Consider the following 15648-nt stretch of genomic DNA (forward strand, 5'->3'; position numbering starts at 1 on the left):
TGGGCCTAGAGATTTCAGCGCAAAACCAGTCTAAGTGAAAGTGAAAGTTGCTCAGTTGTGTCCGACTCTTTGCAACCCCATGGGCTATACAGTCCATGGAATTCTCCAGGCCAGAATACTGGAGTGGGTAGCCTTTCCCTTCTCCAGGGGATCTTCCCAACCCAGGGATCGATCCCAAGTCTCCTGCATTGCAGGCAGATTCTTGACCAGCTGAGCCACAAAGGGAAGCCCCAAAACCAGTCTAGGAGGCCCATAAAAAGGAACATTCACTTAAATCGACAAACTGTTTGCATTTCTCATTTTAATTTTTTCAACATGTTACTTGGAGAGAATTCACTTCAGTGCAAACAAGCTAATCTTTCTCTGCTCTTCATAAATTAACAAAGCCCTAGTATTAATTACCCAAAAGCCTCTTGCCTTGCGAGGAAGAACCAATCTTCCTCAACAGAGTTTAAATAAACAATTTTCATCTCAATCTTTCTATTCCTGCAATATCACAGCTTTTAAAATAATGCATGCAGTTATCTAAAATTTGGTTCAATCATTTTGTTTTAAAGGGTTTCCCAAATGTAATCCATCATTCACCAGCAAGTCCTGGCCTTTCAATGTATTTTAATTATTTACAATGTAAATAAGTTGTTTGGTGCATTCCATCCATTCCCACATGTATTGATATCAATTCCTCGAGTTGGGGGCTGCAAATATAGCAACAGAAGGGAAAAGAGTTTGTGAAAAAAAAAAATCATTTTTGGAAGGTTGTCAGTTTTCGATGACTAAAGTTTCTAATGGAGATGCACAAAGAGAGAAGTAAGGATGGGAGGAGAAAAATAAATAACAACTACCATGTACCAGCTGTCTGCTATGGCTCAGGCACTGGGATAGGTGCTTTAGTTCTCTAATCTCATTTTAACCCAACAAGGTAAGTATTATTCCACAAGAAGTGGGGAGTAAAGGGAGAGTGTACCCATATATTATCAGGGTAATATTTTTTTTTACTAAGCATGAGGGGGAAATGACTAAAAGAAAATAGATTCAACTATAAATAGTTAATTCTGAGTGGTAGGAATATAGGAATTTGTTGTATTTTTCCTTGTACTTAAAAAATTTTTTTATTCCTCAAGGAAGAAAGGAAAAAAGAAGGAACAAATGAAGAGGTTAAATAAGTTTCCCAAGGTCATATGACTAAAAAGTGGTGGAGCTGGGGTTTGAATGCAGGTCTACCTCCCTGAAAAGCTATACCAAGCCAATAAAATATAACCAGATAGTTCTGATCTAAGCAGGACCAAAAACACTCTGGAAGTTTTGAAAGGAGACTTGTTCACAGCCTCATTTACGTTACCAAGTAAATGAAACATCCACCATTTCCTTAAACTCCCCATATATTATTTACCTACTAAAACAGACAAGGTACTGGTAGAGATAATAGAGAAGCAGCATCAACAAGGTCCACCTAGCACTGCCAATTAAATAAAAAGATTCCATGATGCCAGAGAAAATGGGTGAAGCTCTTTCGTAGGGATTACTGAAGACCAGCTGTTTCTAAGAGCCCATGGCGAGACGGGGCTTGGTGGAAACCTCACAAGACAATCATTTCTGCATCAACCACCCTATAATTCATCCAGGAAAAATCTGGGCCCCCTTGAAGTTCCCCCAAGAAACTGCAGATATGATTTGTCTCTGAAAATAATTTGTCAAATGTGAAACAGGAAACAGGCTCAAGAGCTGAGAAAGCAACAAACCAAAGATCCTCTCCATAGAGAGAAAACATTAGATGATGAGGACTTTGGGTATAATTGTTCTTGAATAATTTCTGTGCCATTGCTGTGTTCCCTCTTGTGCAGGGACCAGCTGTCACAATCACTGTGTCCCAAAGTTAGGGTAACATCTGAGATGATTCAAACTAAATTGCCCAGACTTTAAAAAATGTGTTTGAAAATTCTTGCACAATATCACACACAGTAGAAAAAGCTCATTAACCACTTGCTGATGTTGAGGCTTTGATGTAGTGACTCAATGCTTCAGCTGCCTCCTTGCTGTATGTCCAACACTTGCATTACAAAATTTGGTGTACAACCGGTCAGAATGGCTGTCATCAAAAAGAACACAAAGAACAAACGCTGGCAAAGATGTGGAGAAAAGGGAACCCTCGTCCACTGTTGGTGGAAATGAAAATTGGTGCAGCCACTATGGAGGATTCGTATGACCCAGCAACTTCTGGGTATATATCTGGAGAAAAACAAAAAACACTAATTCAAAAAGATACATGCACCCCAATGGAAGCAACCTAAGTGTACATCCACAGATGAATGGGTAAAAAGGATGTGTGCATGTGTACACACACACACAATGGAATGATACATGGCCATTAAGAAAGAATGTAATAATGTCATTTGGAGCAACATGCATGAATCTAGAGGGCACTATGCTCTGTGAAATACTGTATCATATCACTGTTAGTTAGTGTTAGTCACTCAGTCATGTCAGACTCTTTGCAACCTCATGGACTATATAGCCCACCAGGCTCCTCTGTTCATGGAATTCTCCAGGCAAGAATACTGGAGTGGGTTGTCATTCCCTTCTCCCAAGGATCTCCCCAGCCGAGGGATCAAAGCTTGGTCTCCAGCATTGCAGACAGATTTTTTTACCATCTGAGCCACCAGGGAAACCCATCACTTACATGTGGAACTTAAAAAACACAATGAACTAGTGAATAAAATAAAAAAGAAGCAGACCCACAAATACAGAGAACAAACCAGTGGTGACCACTGGGAAGGGGGAGGGGAAATGTAGAAGGGGAGAGGAAAAGAGAAAAAAGGGTTATTATGAGATTCTATGAAATCAGGTGTGTGAACATTTCAAAAACTGTAAAGCACCATAGAATTTAAAGAATTTTTCATTCAATAAAAAACATTTTAAAAATAAAAATAAAATTTACTGTATGACTTGATTCAAAATGAACTTTAGCCAAACAGAAGTGTTTAGAATGCCTCCACCATCCCACCTGACATCATTCTAGAGTTAACTACAGCTGACTCTCCTGTGAGGGAAAGCTTAGGCAAGCCCAGTGATGTGTGGGTTTATCATCTAACTCCTGATCCTCTGGCTTTCTAGCAGCAAGGGCAGCTGAGCCCTAAAATAGACTGTGCTTGTGCTGAATCACTTTAGTCCTGTTGGACTCTTTGCAAGCCGGGTGGACTGTAGCCCACCAGGCCCCTCTGTCCATGGGATTCTCCAAGCAAGAACACTGGAGTGGGTCACCATTCGCTTCTCCAGGGGATCTTCCCAACCCAGGGATCAAACCTGAATCTCTTACATCTCCTGCATTGGCAGGCTGGTTATTTACCACTAGCACCACCTGGGATGCCTAAAATAGATTATTGCGAAAGTGTTAGTCGCTCAGTTGTATCCAGACTCTGTTCAACCCCATGGACTATAGCCCGTCAGGTTCCTCTGCCCATGAGATTCTCCAGGCAAGAATACAGGAGGGGGTTGCCATTTCCTTCTCCAGAGGATCTTCCAGACCCTGGGATCGAACCTGAGTCTCCTGCATTGCAGACACATTTTTTACCATCTGAGCCACCAGATTACTACAGCCTAAAGGAAAAGACTGTAAGGGAGAAATTCCCAGAGGAAAATGGCCTAAGAGCATTTAAGAGCAAGGATGTCCAAGATTCAGTTCACCAGTCAACCACCTCTTGTATCCTTCCACGCCGCAGCTTTCCTCCACGTCATCCAAAAACCCTCAGGCAAGGACATTACTCACAGCCAGCCTCCTGCCAGCGGTACTTCGGGGACTGAGAGAGAAGATACAGGCTTAGAGTGAAGAGAAAAGACTGTGCTACAGGGACAGACAGCACGTGACCTTGGAGAAGCAGGATGAACCAGGCAGAAAAGATGTGAAACAAACCCTTCCCCCACCAGATTCCCTAACAAGGGCTGCTGGGAGCGGGGGCTGTATTGTGCAATAGGTCATCTCTAGCTCAGGAAATCACTTTCCATTTCTCCAAGGCCTTGCAATCGTGGGAGATGGCGGAGAGGAAGCAGTAGGTGTCAAGGGCAAGGAAGGGGGTGCTTCACGCTGAACAGGGCATGGGAAGACTGCTGCCAGTAAAGCCTCCTTTCTCCAATTGGGAATAGCTAGCAAAGCCGAAGAGAAAATGCTGGCAGGGAGGAGAGAATAGACGAGGGAAGGGAAAACATTCTGTCAAAAGATCCCAAACTCCACAAGGTAGAGAAACAGGTCTTCCACAACTGGGCCTGTAGCATGACTGATCTGAAAAAATAGACAAGAGGGTGAGTGTGAATCACAGATGCAGAGGGAAACCACAGAAGCAACTCTATGGTTTCATTTGCATAGAGTGCCAATTTTACCTCCTCCCTTCCAATTTGGATACCTTTTATTTCTTCTTCGTGTCTGATTGCTGTGCCTAGGACTCCCAATACTATGGTGAAGAGAAGTGCTAAGAGTGAACATTCTTGTCTTGTACCAGATCTTAGTGGAAAGGCTTTCAGCTTTTCACACTTGAGTATTGCACTGGCTGTGGGTTTGTCATAACAGAAGCAGTTCTAAGTGAGGAAAACAAGTTACAAGATCTAAACTGGGGAGACTGAAACAGGACAGAAAGCAGATGGATGGAGAAAAATGATTCAGGATGGAGGTAGGAAGGATATTCAGGGTATGAAAGCTATGTTTATGTGGTGCTGTGTGAACAACACAAGGACAGGCTTGTCATGCTTAAAAAGTCAGAGCTGCCCCATGTACATGCCAGCATTTTTCACAATAGCCAAGGGGTGGAAGCAATACAAGTGTCGATCGATGAATGAATAAACAAAATGTGGCACCTACACACAGGGGAATATTATTCAGCCTTAACAATGAGGGCAATTCTGACACATGTTACTACTACATGGATGAACCTTGAGGACACTCTGCTAGATGAAATAAGCCCATCAAGGACCCATACTTGGTGGAGGTTGCCGGGGACTGAGGCAAACAATAAAATTGTTTTTAAAAAGATGGCACAGTTTCGGTCATATACATTTTACCACAGTTTAAAAAAATGAGAGATACCCTTTAAAAAAAAAAAAAAAGCCAGAGAGTTGCAGATCAGTGATTGATGATGGACATTTTTGAATATGCCTCTCTTACAACAGCATCTTTCAAGACACTGTTATTTTTTCAGCAAAGGTTTCTGAGCCACTACCCCATGCAAGCAGAGTACTAGATACTGGGAACATCAAATAAGTAAGGCACAATCCAGCGGGAGATACAGACCAGGGAACAGAGCATGACAGCCCCGTGTGGCCAGGACGAGCCTGAACAGAGCAGCACCGAATTCAGACTCTGTGGTCAACGGTACTTTCCAGAAGACATGATGCCTCAGCTGGATCCTAAAAGTAGAAGTTACCATAGAGAGGTAATGGAGAGGAGAGTACCAAAGCGAATAGCTCATGGCAAGAGCATGTGGTGAATTTTTACAACCAGCTGTAATTCATCCTGCCTGGAGCACAGAGGGGGAAAAAACAATTTGGAGAGAGGAGGATGGATCATCAAACAGTAGCCACACTTCAACAACAAAAATGATCTTTCTGGGTGGTGACAAGCCAGTTAGGAAAGGATGTGTTAGCTTGACGCATGATTGATTTTGCGGGAAGAATGCCATTAATGGCATGTGAGGACAAGCACAGAATAGTTGAGAGGCAAGGAAGCACCAACTATCCATGTGACCATAAAATCTTTGAAGAAGAGTGATAAAATATGTGTAACATAAAATATACCCTCTTAACCATTTTCCATGTACAGTTCAATAGTGTTAAGTACATTCACACTATTGTGCAACCCATCTCCAGAACTCTTCATCTTTCCAAACTGAAACTCTGTACTTATTAAACAGTACTCCCAGCCCCTGTGACGACCATTCTTTCTGTCTTTGTGAATTTCATGATTCTAGGTGCCTCATATAAGTGGTACCCATTTGTCTTTTTGTGACTATTATTTCACTTAGCATAATGTCCTCAAGGTTCAGCCATGTTTTAGCATATGTGAGACTTGTTTTCCCTTTAAACGGTAAATAAGATTCCACCATATGTATATATCAGAGGAAGGCATGGCAACCCACTCCAGTAACTTTGCCTGGAGAATCCCCATGAACAGAGGAACCCGGTGGGCTACAGTCCATGGGGTGGCAGAGTCGGACATGACTGAGCGACTAAGAACACATATGTATACATCACATTTCATTTATCCATTCATCCATCGATGGACACTTGGGTCGCTTCCACACCTTGGCTACTATGAATAATGTTGCTGTAAACATGGGTGTACAGATATCTTTTCTAGACCCCCCCCCTTTCAATTCTTTGGGGTATACAGATGACTCTTGAACAACATGGGTTTGAACTGTGCTTGTCCATTTATATGCAGATATTTTACACCATCTGCAGCTGGTTGACTCCACAGATACAGACTGTAGATACAGAGAGACTCAAGCATCCAAGGCTTTTGGAATCCACAGATGGTCCTGGAACTGACCCTGTGGACACTGAGGGACAACTGTATACCCAGAATCGTGGGATCATATGGGGCTCAGACGGTAAAGCGTCTGTCTACCTATAATGCAGGAGACCCAGGTTCAATCCCTGGACTGGGAAGATCTCCTGGAGAAGGAAATGGCAACCCACTCCAGTATTCTTGCCTGGAAAATCCCATGGACAGAGGAGCCTGATAGGCTACAGTCCATGGGGTCGCAAAGAGTCAGACACATCTGAGCGACTTCACTTCACTTTTTCATGGTAATTCTATTTTTAATTTTGGGGGGAACTGTCATACCATTTTTCATAGCAGCAGCACCATTTTATTTTCCCACCGAAAATGCACAAGGGTTTCCTTTTTTCACACATTCTCACCAACGCTCGTTTTCTGTTTTCTTTTTTTAATAGCAGCCTTCCTAAAAGATGTGAGGTAGTTGCAACCATCTTATTAGCCCTTTTTAGCCTCCAATTTCCTCACCTGTAAAATAAGTGTGCCAGATTAGCTGGTCCCCAAGGATCTCAAATTTCATTATTCTATAAATTGAGAGGAGCATTGGGCTGATTAACAGGGAACTCTCAGTCAGGTCATTTACTCATTCTGAGACTCCCATTCCCTAACTAGAGTTATAGCACTGATAGCAATTCTGGATATAGTTTCAAGTAAAACACAGACTGAAATCAAGTGCAAGGAGTATTAACCTCATGGGAAAGTTTAAGAAAGTATGATCTCAGCAATCCACGGAGGGGACACTAATACCACTGGATGCGGAAGGTGACTGGTCCACACAGGTGGAGTGAATCTCACTTAGCACTGGCCTTCCCAGGTGCATGTGAGTGTGCTATTGCTTCTGACTCGCTGTTGTCGTATCTGACTCTTTGCAACCCTGTGGACTATATAGCCGGAGAAGGCAATGGCACCCCACTCCAGTACTCTTGCCTGGGAAAACCCATGGACGGAGGAGCCTGGTAGACTACAGTCCATGGGGTCGTGAAGAGTTGGACACAACTGAGCGACTTTCCTTTCACTTTTCACTTTCACGTGCTGGAGAAGGAAATGGCAACCCACTCCAGTGTTCTTGCCTGGAGAATCCCAGGGACGGGAGCCCGATAGGCTGCTATCTATGGGGTCGCACAGTCGGACACGACTGACGTGACTTAGCAGCAGCAGCAGGACTATATATAGCACACCAGGGCTTGCCAGGTAGCACTAGGGGTAAAGACCCCACTTGCCAGTGCAGGAGACAGAAGAGTCATGGGTTCGATCCCTGGGTCAAGAAGACCCCCTGGTGTAGGAAATGGGCAACTAGGTCCAGTGTTCTTGCCTGGGAAATCCCATGGACAGTGGAGCCTGGCGGGCTCCAGTCCATGAGGTCACAAAGAGTGGGCCATGACTGAGCACAGCATGACGACGACAATAATGGAGACGCCTTCCACTCACCGTTCAACTTTCACTCAAATAAAGGGTGAACATTGCAACTAAATTTTTTAATGGTTAGGTTGGGAAATTTGTTGATTTTCTGATGTGGGGTTAACTGTTTCCACACTCAAAGGCTAAAACTTTGAAAGCGAATATGTTGTTTCCCTCAATGAGATACCACAAAGAAGAGTCACCAGTAAGTCCCCTAGAAGAATACTGTTTCTTTAAATAGATGAACAAAGGCAAGTGGGATGATGTGCAGAAAAACCAACAGCATCAGACACAGAATCCAGGACTCCTGAACTCACTCCTGAAACAGCCCAATACTATCTGCAGACTTAGCACCTCCTCTACAAAGGAGAAATATTATCATCACATCTTTCCAAGAATAACAACAAATCTATTAATATGGATGTGGCTCTTAATGTGGGAATCAAACCTGAAAAGCTTCCTTGATGACCTATTAAGAATCATCACCTAACACCTGAGAACCACACCTTCTCACATTACATGAGTAGAGAGTTGCGTAGAGAGCTGAATCTAACACCTGAGGACCACAATCTTCTCACATTACACGTGAGTTGAATCCCTAATAGCTCTTATGGGTCATCCTGGGAGAAATAGGGCAGAAAAAGTTCAGAGAGGGCCACCAACATGGGCTAAAAGAATCTGCCCGGAAAGAATGAAGATGTATGGAGAAAACAAGGAAATGACTTCTGTGTCCCCTTTCCACTGGTTTTGAATTATGTTACATAACTGATGCCAGAAACTGTGATCTGACAAATCAGAAAACTGCTGAATGTCAGAGGCAGCAGACCGTCAGGAAGAAGAGCGCAGGCCCCGGTCAGAGAAAGGAGCAGGCCTGCCCTCTGCTCTCAGCCCTGGGGGGTGTCAGTAAGGTGTGAGGCCATCTCCACCTTGAGCTGGAAGAACTAGACACACAAAAAACCAAGGCGCCCAGCTATAGCAACTTTCATACAGCACAGAAAGCTTATGGGAGAGATCGCAGGCCAGAGAGTAAATTTTGATGTTGCTTTAGTGACCACATCCCAGAACACTTCTTTCAGCAAATAGTGTTGAGAAGACAACACTGGATGAGACCAAAAAAGAGTTCTGTCTAAAAGACTAGGCACAAACCAACAATGTGCATTCATTAGAGACAATTCTCTTCCAACATAACATATTAAAATATGTTTCTATACAGAGTCTGTTGCAAACACCAACTTGTTCATGCCCTCCCCAGGAAAAAAAAAAAAAAAAGCTAGACTATTGGTCAATGACATCAAAAGTAAAATCCTGATGAAAATTCCAAGAAGTAGGTAGGAAAATAAAGGTCCTGCAGTTTGGAGAGGGAGTTAGATCAGATCCATATTTAGAACTGACAGTACAGAGGTAAAATTTTACAATGCTGTGAAAGAGATACTCTATAAAGACAACATAGCTGAATTATCTGTTTTGGCTATTTCCTGTTGCTTTTTTGTTGCTTTATCACTAACTTGTAGCCCACCAGGTTCCTCTGTCCATGGGATTTCCCAGGCAAGAATACTGGGGTGGGTTGCTATTTCTTTCTCCAGGGGATCATCCAGACCCAGGGATTGAACCCTGGTCTCCTGCATTGCAGGCAGACTCTTTTACCATTTGAGATATATAAATTTATAAACAGTATAAATTCTCAACCTATTTTTCAGACTTTCTAACTAGAATGACATCTAATTTTCTCCATTCACTTCACCCTCACATAGAGATAAGATTGCATTATCATCATCAGTACTGTATACTAACAGAATAAATGTTTACTTATCCAATAGCTATTGTCAAATAGCCATGCCCTCAAACAGCTTTCAATCTAGCTGAAAAGGCAGTTCATGGACATGAGTGTTCTATGTTCCACAGGCAGTTAGTTACACAGCCCAATTTTATACCCAGAAATAGTAAGATTACCAGAAGTATCCTAAGTACCTGATGTCCTCACAGCCTCTACAATTATCTCTGCCTGGGATATTTCCCCAGCCCACCTACCCCTAGCCATGTAGCACATTCCTATCATTTCTAAACCTAGTTCTTCTTTGCAAGGTTTTAAGGGGAACTTAGGTGATTCTCACCTTGGACCCTATTGCCCTTGTACACACAGGCAGTTGCCAACTTTCAGATATAATGTGTATCCCCAAACATGTTTAAACATCAGCTTTTCAACTGAAACACATAAAAGAGGAGCAATCTCCTTCCATGATACTGGGCAAGAGTAAGCCATCCTTTCCCAGAGAGCTGAAAAGTCTAAAATCCCAAATTATGATAATCGAGGATCTCCTCCTCAAATAATCTCATCCTATCAAATTTTTAAAATGGGAAGAACCCCAAGAGCCTTCACAGTTGCCTTCAAAAAGCAAGTACCCAAATGTTGATGGAAAAGGCAGCCTCTAAACCTCCTCTGAGCAGAAATAATGGCATTAATAGGAAATGGTATGTCCAGACCCTCCTCAATAATCATTATGTATAATTTAACTCACTTAATTCTCATAACCATCCTATGAAGTAGGTATTATCATCATGCCCTGCCCCCATGTTTTTTTTTCCACTGATGAGAAAAATGAAGCACAGGGATGTCAGATAACTTACATGAAACTGCACCTCATGTAATTATGCAGCTGAACCAGGATTCAAGCCACAACCAACCATACAGAGAACATAAATTTAACACAGTTCTTAGGAAAATTAAAAAGAGAAAGAGAACTACCTCTGCTGATGTATGTACAGTTTTCTTTGTCATAATTGATCACTAGGACACCACCAACCTGGGGAGCCTTGATTGAGTTACCGATCAACACAGTTTCCATAATGTTTTTTTTTTTAATTGAAGTACAGTCGATTTACAATATTGGGTTAGATTTAGGTGTACAGCATAGTGATTCAGTTTTTGTGTTGCTGTTGTTCTTTTCTTTGTTTTTCAGATTATATTCAACAACACTTTTAACTCTTCCACACCTCGCTTTGCTCAGCCCTAAGGTTAGGAGTAAACAGAAATCACGTTTAAGTTCTAGTCTAGCTCTAAATTATTATGAATTTGAGACTTAGATTTTTTTTCCTCTAAAAACCAGTTCTCTTTGTGATGAGGTCACAAGAAACATCTACTGTTTTTTCTTTCAAAGCCACAAGAATCTCCCCAGAAGTAAGAGATTCCAAAGCTATACAGTACTTTCAAACATTTTACAAATTTCCAATAAGGATAAGTAAATTATGACAAAATGAAAAAATAATTCAGCAGCAAGACACTAAGAGCTTAAAGAATATGAGAGGAAACTGCTGTTAAAATATATTGTAAGTAATGATAAGCTACTTTCTTTATACTAGTCATAGTCTTACTAAGTAACTTTAGGGCAGACTAAGCTGCTAATCATATATCAAGACATTACCTAAATATGTTATCAGCTTTATGCCAAAATTCACAATTCTGCAACCATGTTCCAAAGTTAAGTCACATCTACCTTAATCTAAATGCTAAGTTAAATCAATTATATCTCAATAAAGTTGAAAAAATGCTCATTTCTCTCCACCTAGCAAAACAAATGAGCTTATGAAAAAAGGAGTACACACAACTGGATTAAGGAGGATTCAAAAAAAATTCCAACTAATTTTCAGTTCAGTTCAGTCATTCAGTCATGTCCAACTCGTGGCAACCCCATAGACTGCAGCATGTCAGGCTTCCCTGTCCATCATCAACTCCCAGAGCTTGCTCAAACTCATGTCCATCGAGTCTGTGATGCCATCCAACCATTGCATCCTCTGTCGTCCTCTTCTCCTGCCTTCAATCTTTCCCAGCATCAGGGTCTTTTCCAATGAGTCAGTTCTTTACATCAGGTGGCCAAAGTACTGGAGTTTCAGCATCAGTACTTCCAATGAATTTTGGTCCCAATTAATTTTGGTTCCCATCAAAGTCACACTAAAATTACAGTTAAGAGATCTTTGTTTAACATAACCAACAAGGATCAAGAAGTAAAAACAAAACAAAACAAAACAAAAAAGCAGCACAGATAACAGCAATAGAGTTTTGAAGCGGAAAAAAAACATACAGACACATAGAAATTGACTTAGCATATCCTAGAAAGCCACATCCCAAAATGACATGGGAAAGCTTAAATCCAAACTCTATTACACCACATACTCCATTGAAAGAGGCAGCCCGGCTTAATAAGGAGAATTGGGAGGAAGCTGTTGAAAAATATTTGGATCCCTAGATTCTCTCTTCTACTTCATGAGGCTGGTCAATTACTTCTCTGTGTGGTAAGTAACTTCAGTCATGTCCAACTCTTTGTGGACACCATGGACTGTAGCTCGCCAGGCTCCTCTGTCCATGGGATTCTCCAGGCAAGAATACTGGAGTGGGTCGCCATGCTCTCCTCCAGGGGACTTCCCAACCCAGGGATCAAACCCACATCTCTTAGGCCTCCTGCATTGGCAGGCAGTTTCTTTACCACTAGCAGCACCTGGAAAGCCCGACTTACTTCTTTACCATCCCTGCAAAAAAGACTGAAGTTTTCGTTCCTGAAAGGGGTTAAAATAGAGTTGCTGGACAACCAGCTAAGAGTGAGAACTCGACCTAAAACAGAGGCATTCTTAGACCATATGCACTCTGAGCGCTGAATGCAGACCCAGCTCTTATCCCCACAAAACTTGCGCCCAGGCAAGAAGTTAGGAGACTCTTCCCTGAGGCTCACCAGCTCCACAAGAAAAACCTAAAGACAATGACCTGGGCTGGGGGGGGGGGGGGGGGGGGGTAGGTAGGGGATAAGAAAGGTCCCATCCCCATAACCCTTCAGTAAAGCTCCAAGCTCATAAGCCCTAGTGGTGAGCTCAGACCGAGTTAAGTCCTTCTTTTAGATCCTCACATTTAAGAGCAGACAGCCAAGGACTATCAAATATTCAGGGAACTCGAACTAGAACAGTAGTTCTGAAAAAATTTTTTCCTCCTTGTACAGCCTATTTTCTCCAAATAGCTGTTTTCTGTTTGTCTGTTTTAGTCTCCATCATCCATGGAGCAATAAGAAAATATATTACATCTATAAGAACAGCATACTGTATATATACATGAAGCATTCAAACAACAATGCCCCAAAGACGTCTCCGTAACAGGATTGGGAAATAAAGTTGAGATAATCTCTGAGAAAGGAAAGCAAGGTAACAGATACAGAAAACAAAACGAGAATAACAGCGCGTCCACTCCAGGACGCCGGAGCGCCTCCTGTGGCGGCCGCAGCACGGTGTGGTGTTGAGCGGGAATAGGCAGACCGTCGTGCTAAACGGCGGCGGGCGGGGCGGGGTGGCCGCTGTGGGGCGCACTCTCCGGCGGCATCGGCCACCCAGCGTGTCCCGTCAGTGTTGGCCTGAGGAAGAGGCGGTGGCGGCGGTTGGCGGCGACAGAGAGCGTTTGAGCCAGGACCGGGCCAAGGCGCACTCTCCGCCCACAGAAATGAGCTGTCAGACACAGACGGCGTTGCCTCCTGGCAGCTCCCAGAGCGTGGCCGCCCTGACTGGCACAACTTCGCCCAACAGTGACTGGGCGAGTCTCTTTAAGTGACTGGGCTGCTCTGACTACGTATTACCGCCCATCCTTCAGTGTCAGAGTGGCCATCTTGTTTGTGGCAACTGTCGCTCAAAGATCTCCTGTTTTCCGACTTGCCTCGACCCGTTGGCATCCATTCGCAACTTGGCTATGGAGAACGTGGCCAATTCAGTCCTCTTTCCCTGTAAATATGCCTCTTCAGGATGTGAAGTCACTCTGCCACACACGGAGAAGGCAGACCACGAAGAACTCTGTGAGTGTCGGCCTTGCTGCTGCCCATGCCCTGGCGCCTCCTGCAAATGGCAAGGCTCTCTGGATGCTGTCATACCACATCTGATGCATCAGCACGAGTCCATCACAACCCTTCAGGGCGCGGACATTGTTTTCCTCGCTACCGACATTAACCTTCCTGGTGCCTTCGACTGGGTGATGATGCAGTCCTGCTTTGGAGTTCACTTCATGTTAGTCTTAGAGAAACAGGAAAAATACGTTGGTCACCAGCAATTTTTTGCCATTGTACAACTGATAGGAACGCACAAGGAAGCTGAAAACTTCTTTTATCGACTTGAGCTCAGTGGTCCTCGGCGGCGACTGACTTGGGAGGCCACGCCTCAATCTATTCACGAGAGCATTGCAACAGCCATCACGAATAGCGACTGCCTAGTCTTTGACACCAAAGTTGCACAGCTTTTTGAAGAAAATGGCAATTTAAGCATCAATGTAACTATTTCCATGTGTTGAAACGGCAGTCAAACGTTTTCTGGCCAGTGTTTAAAACCACTGCATTCGATTTCAGAAAATAAGGCACCTGCCTGCCTACCAATCAGAATTTTTTGTAGGTAGAAGCTAGACACATGATGCTAAATAAAGGGAAAGGCCATTAAATACATGTAATAACATGCAATATATTTAATGTAATAAATGTAATAACACTAATATATTTAAAAATAAGTCAACAGGAAGCCACTGAAATATATATATATACACACACACACACCCCCCAAGATGGGCATCTTTTGTATTAAGGAAGCACTGTAAAATAATTCTGAATTTGTGTTTGTTGTAGATTGAGTATACTGTTGAAAAATACTAGGTTCTTGTTTTTTGTGTGTGTGTTTGGATTTTTTTCCCCTTTAACTGAAAAAGCCATGTTGAGTGGTCTTGGACCACTGCTTTTCCCCTACGTGAGTCAATACATAGTGCTGCTGCTGTGTGTATATTTTTGTGTGTGTGTATTTGCTAATTTTTATTAATTCTAGTTTTCATTAAGTAAATTTGACTTTCTTTTCTGTAACTCAGGTTTTTCCTCACTTTTTTGTACCTTTTAAAAATAGTGTCTTATTGATATGCATAATTGTTGATGGTAAAATTTATACATGTGTTTGATACATATTTTCTTTTCCACATTAATCAGTTTATTAGAAATATTTTATATTCAACTACTTTGTGAAGATATGGGTTTCAGAAAGGAAAGGTAACATCGGAAGAATCATCAGTAGCTATTTAAAGCAGCTATAAAATGGCCTCCCTCTCTTGTCCAGTTGAGTCATACCTTCAAACTTATTCTTTGTCAAGCTAGAGAGTACTGATTTTTTTTTAATACTGGGGAAAAAAGATCAGGTTCCCCGTCCCCCCACATATCTTGGACAAACTACATATGTTTAAAATTTGTTCTTGTATTTATTGGTTTTGCAAAAGAAGGCATCATCTCACACAGTATTTGTAATTAAAAGCAAATCATTTGTTTAAAAAAAAAGGCAGTTTGCAAAAAAATGTTTTTGGTCTTTTATAATTCGCATTAAAAGAATATCTGGCCAATTAAAAAAAAAAAGAATTATAGAACTAGTTCAGATGCTCTAACAGCCAAACAACAGAATTCCAGAAAGAGGAAAAAGGAAGAAAAATAAAAATATAGAGGATGTTGTAGCAGCAACCAATACAACACTGTAAAGCAACTATACTTCAATAAAACTTGATTTTAAAAAAAGAGAGGAAAGCCAAAGAATTAATTCACATAAATTTTCCAGAACTGAAAGACAAGTTGCCTGATCGAGAAAGCCTGCCTAGACCCAGCATAATGGATGAAAATAGACCCACACCAAGCAACCTGCCCATGAATTTCAGAAGGCCAAGAACAAAAAGG

At 42.2% G+C, this 15648-nt stretch overlaps 1 protein-coding gene and 1 pseudogene across 2 annotated transcripts in view; one reads left to right on the plus strand and one right to left on the minus strand.

Moving 5' to 3' along the window:
* Nucleotides 1–15648, minus strand: part of TBC1D30 (TBC1 domain family member 30) — a 92410-nt gene that overhangs the window by 55150 nt on the left and 21612 nt on the right. The gene's annotated exons all lie outside the window — the stretch shown is intronic.
* Nucleotides 13320–15339, plus strand: LOC110130668 (E3 ubiquitin-protein ligase SIAH1-like; annotated as a pseudogene).

The sequence above is a fragment of the Odocoileus virginianus genome, chromosome 24 (assembly GCF_023699985.2).
Source record: "Odocoileus virginianus isolate 20LAN1187 ecotype Illinois chromosome 24, Ovbor_1.2, whole genome shotgun sequence".
Lineage (NCBI taxonomy): Eukaryota > Metazoa > Chordata > Mammalia > Artiodactyla > Cervidae > Odocoileus > Odocoileus virginianus.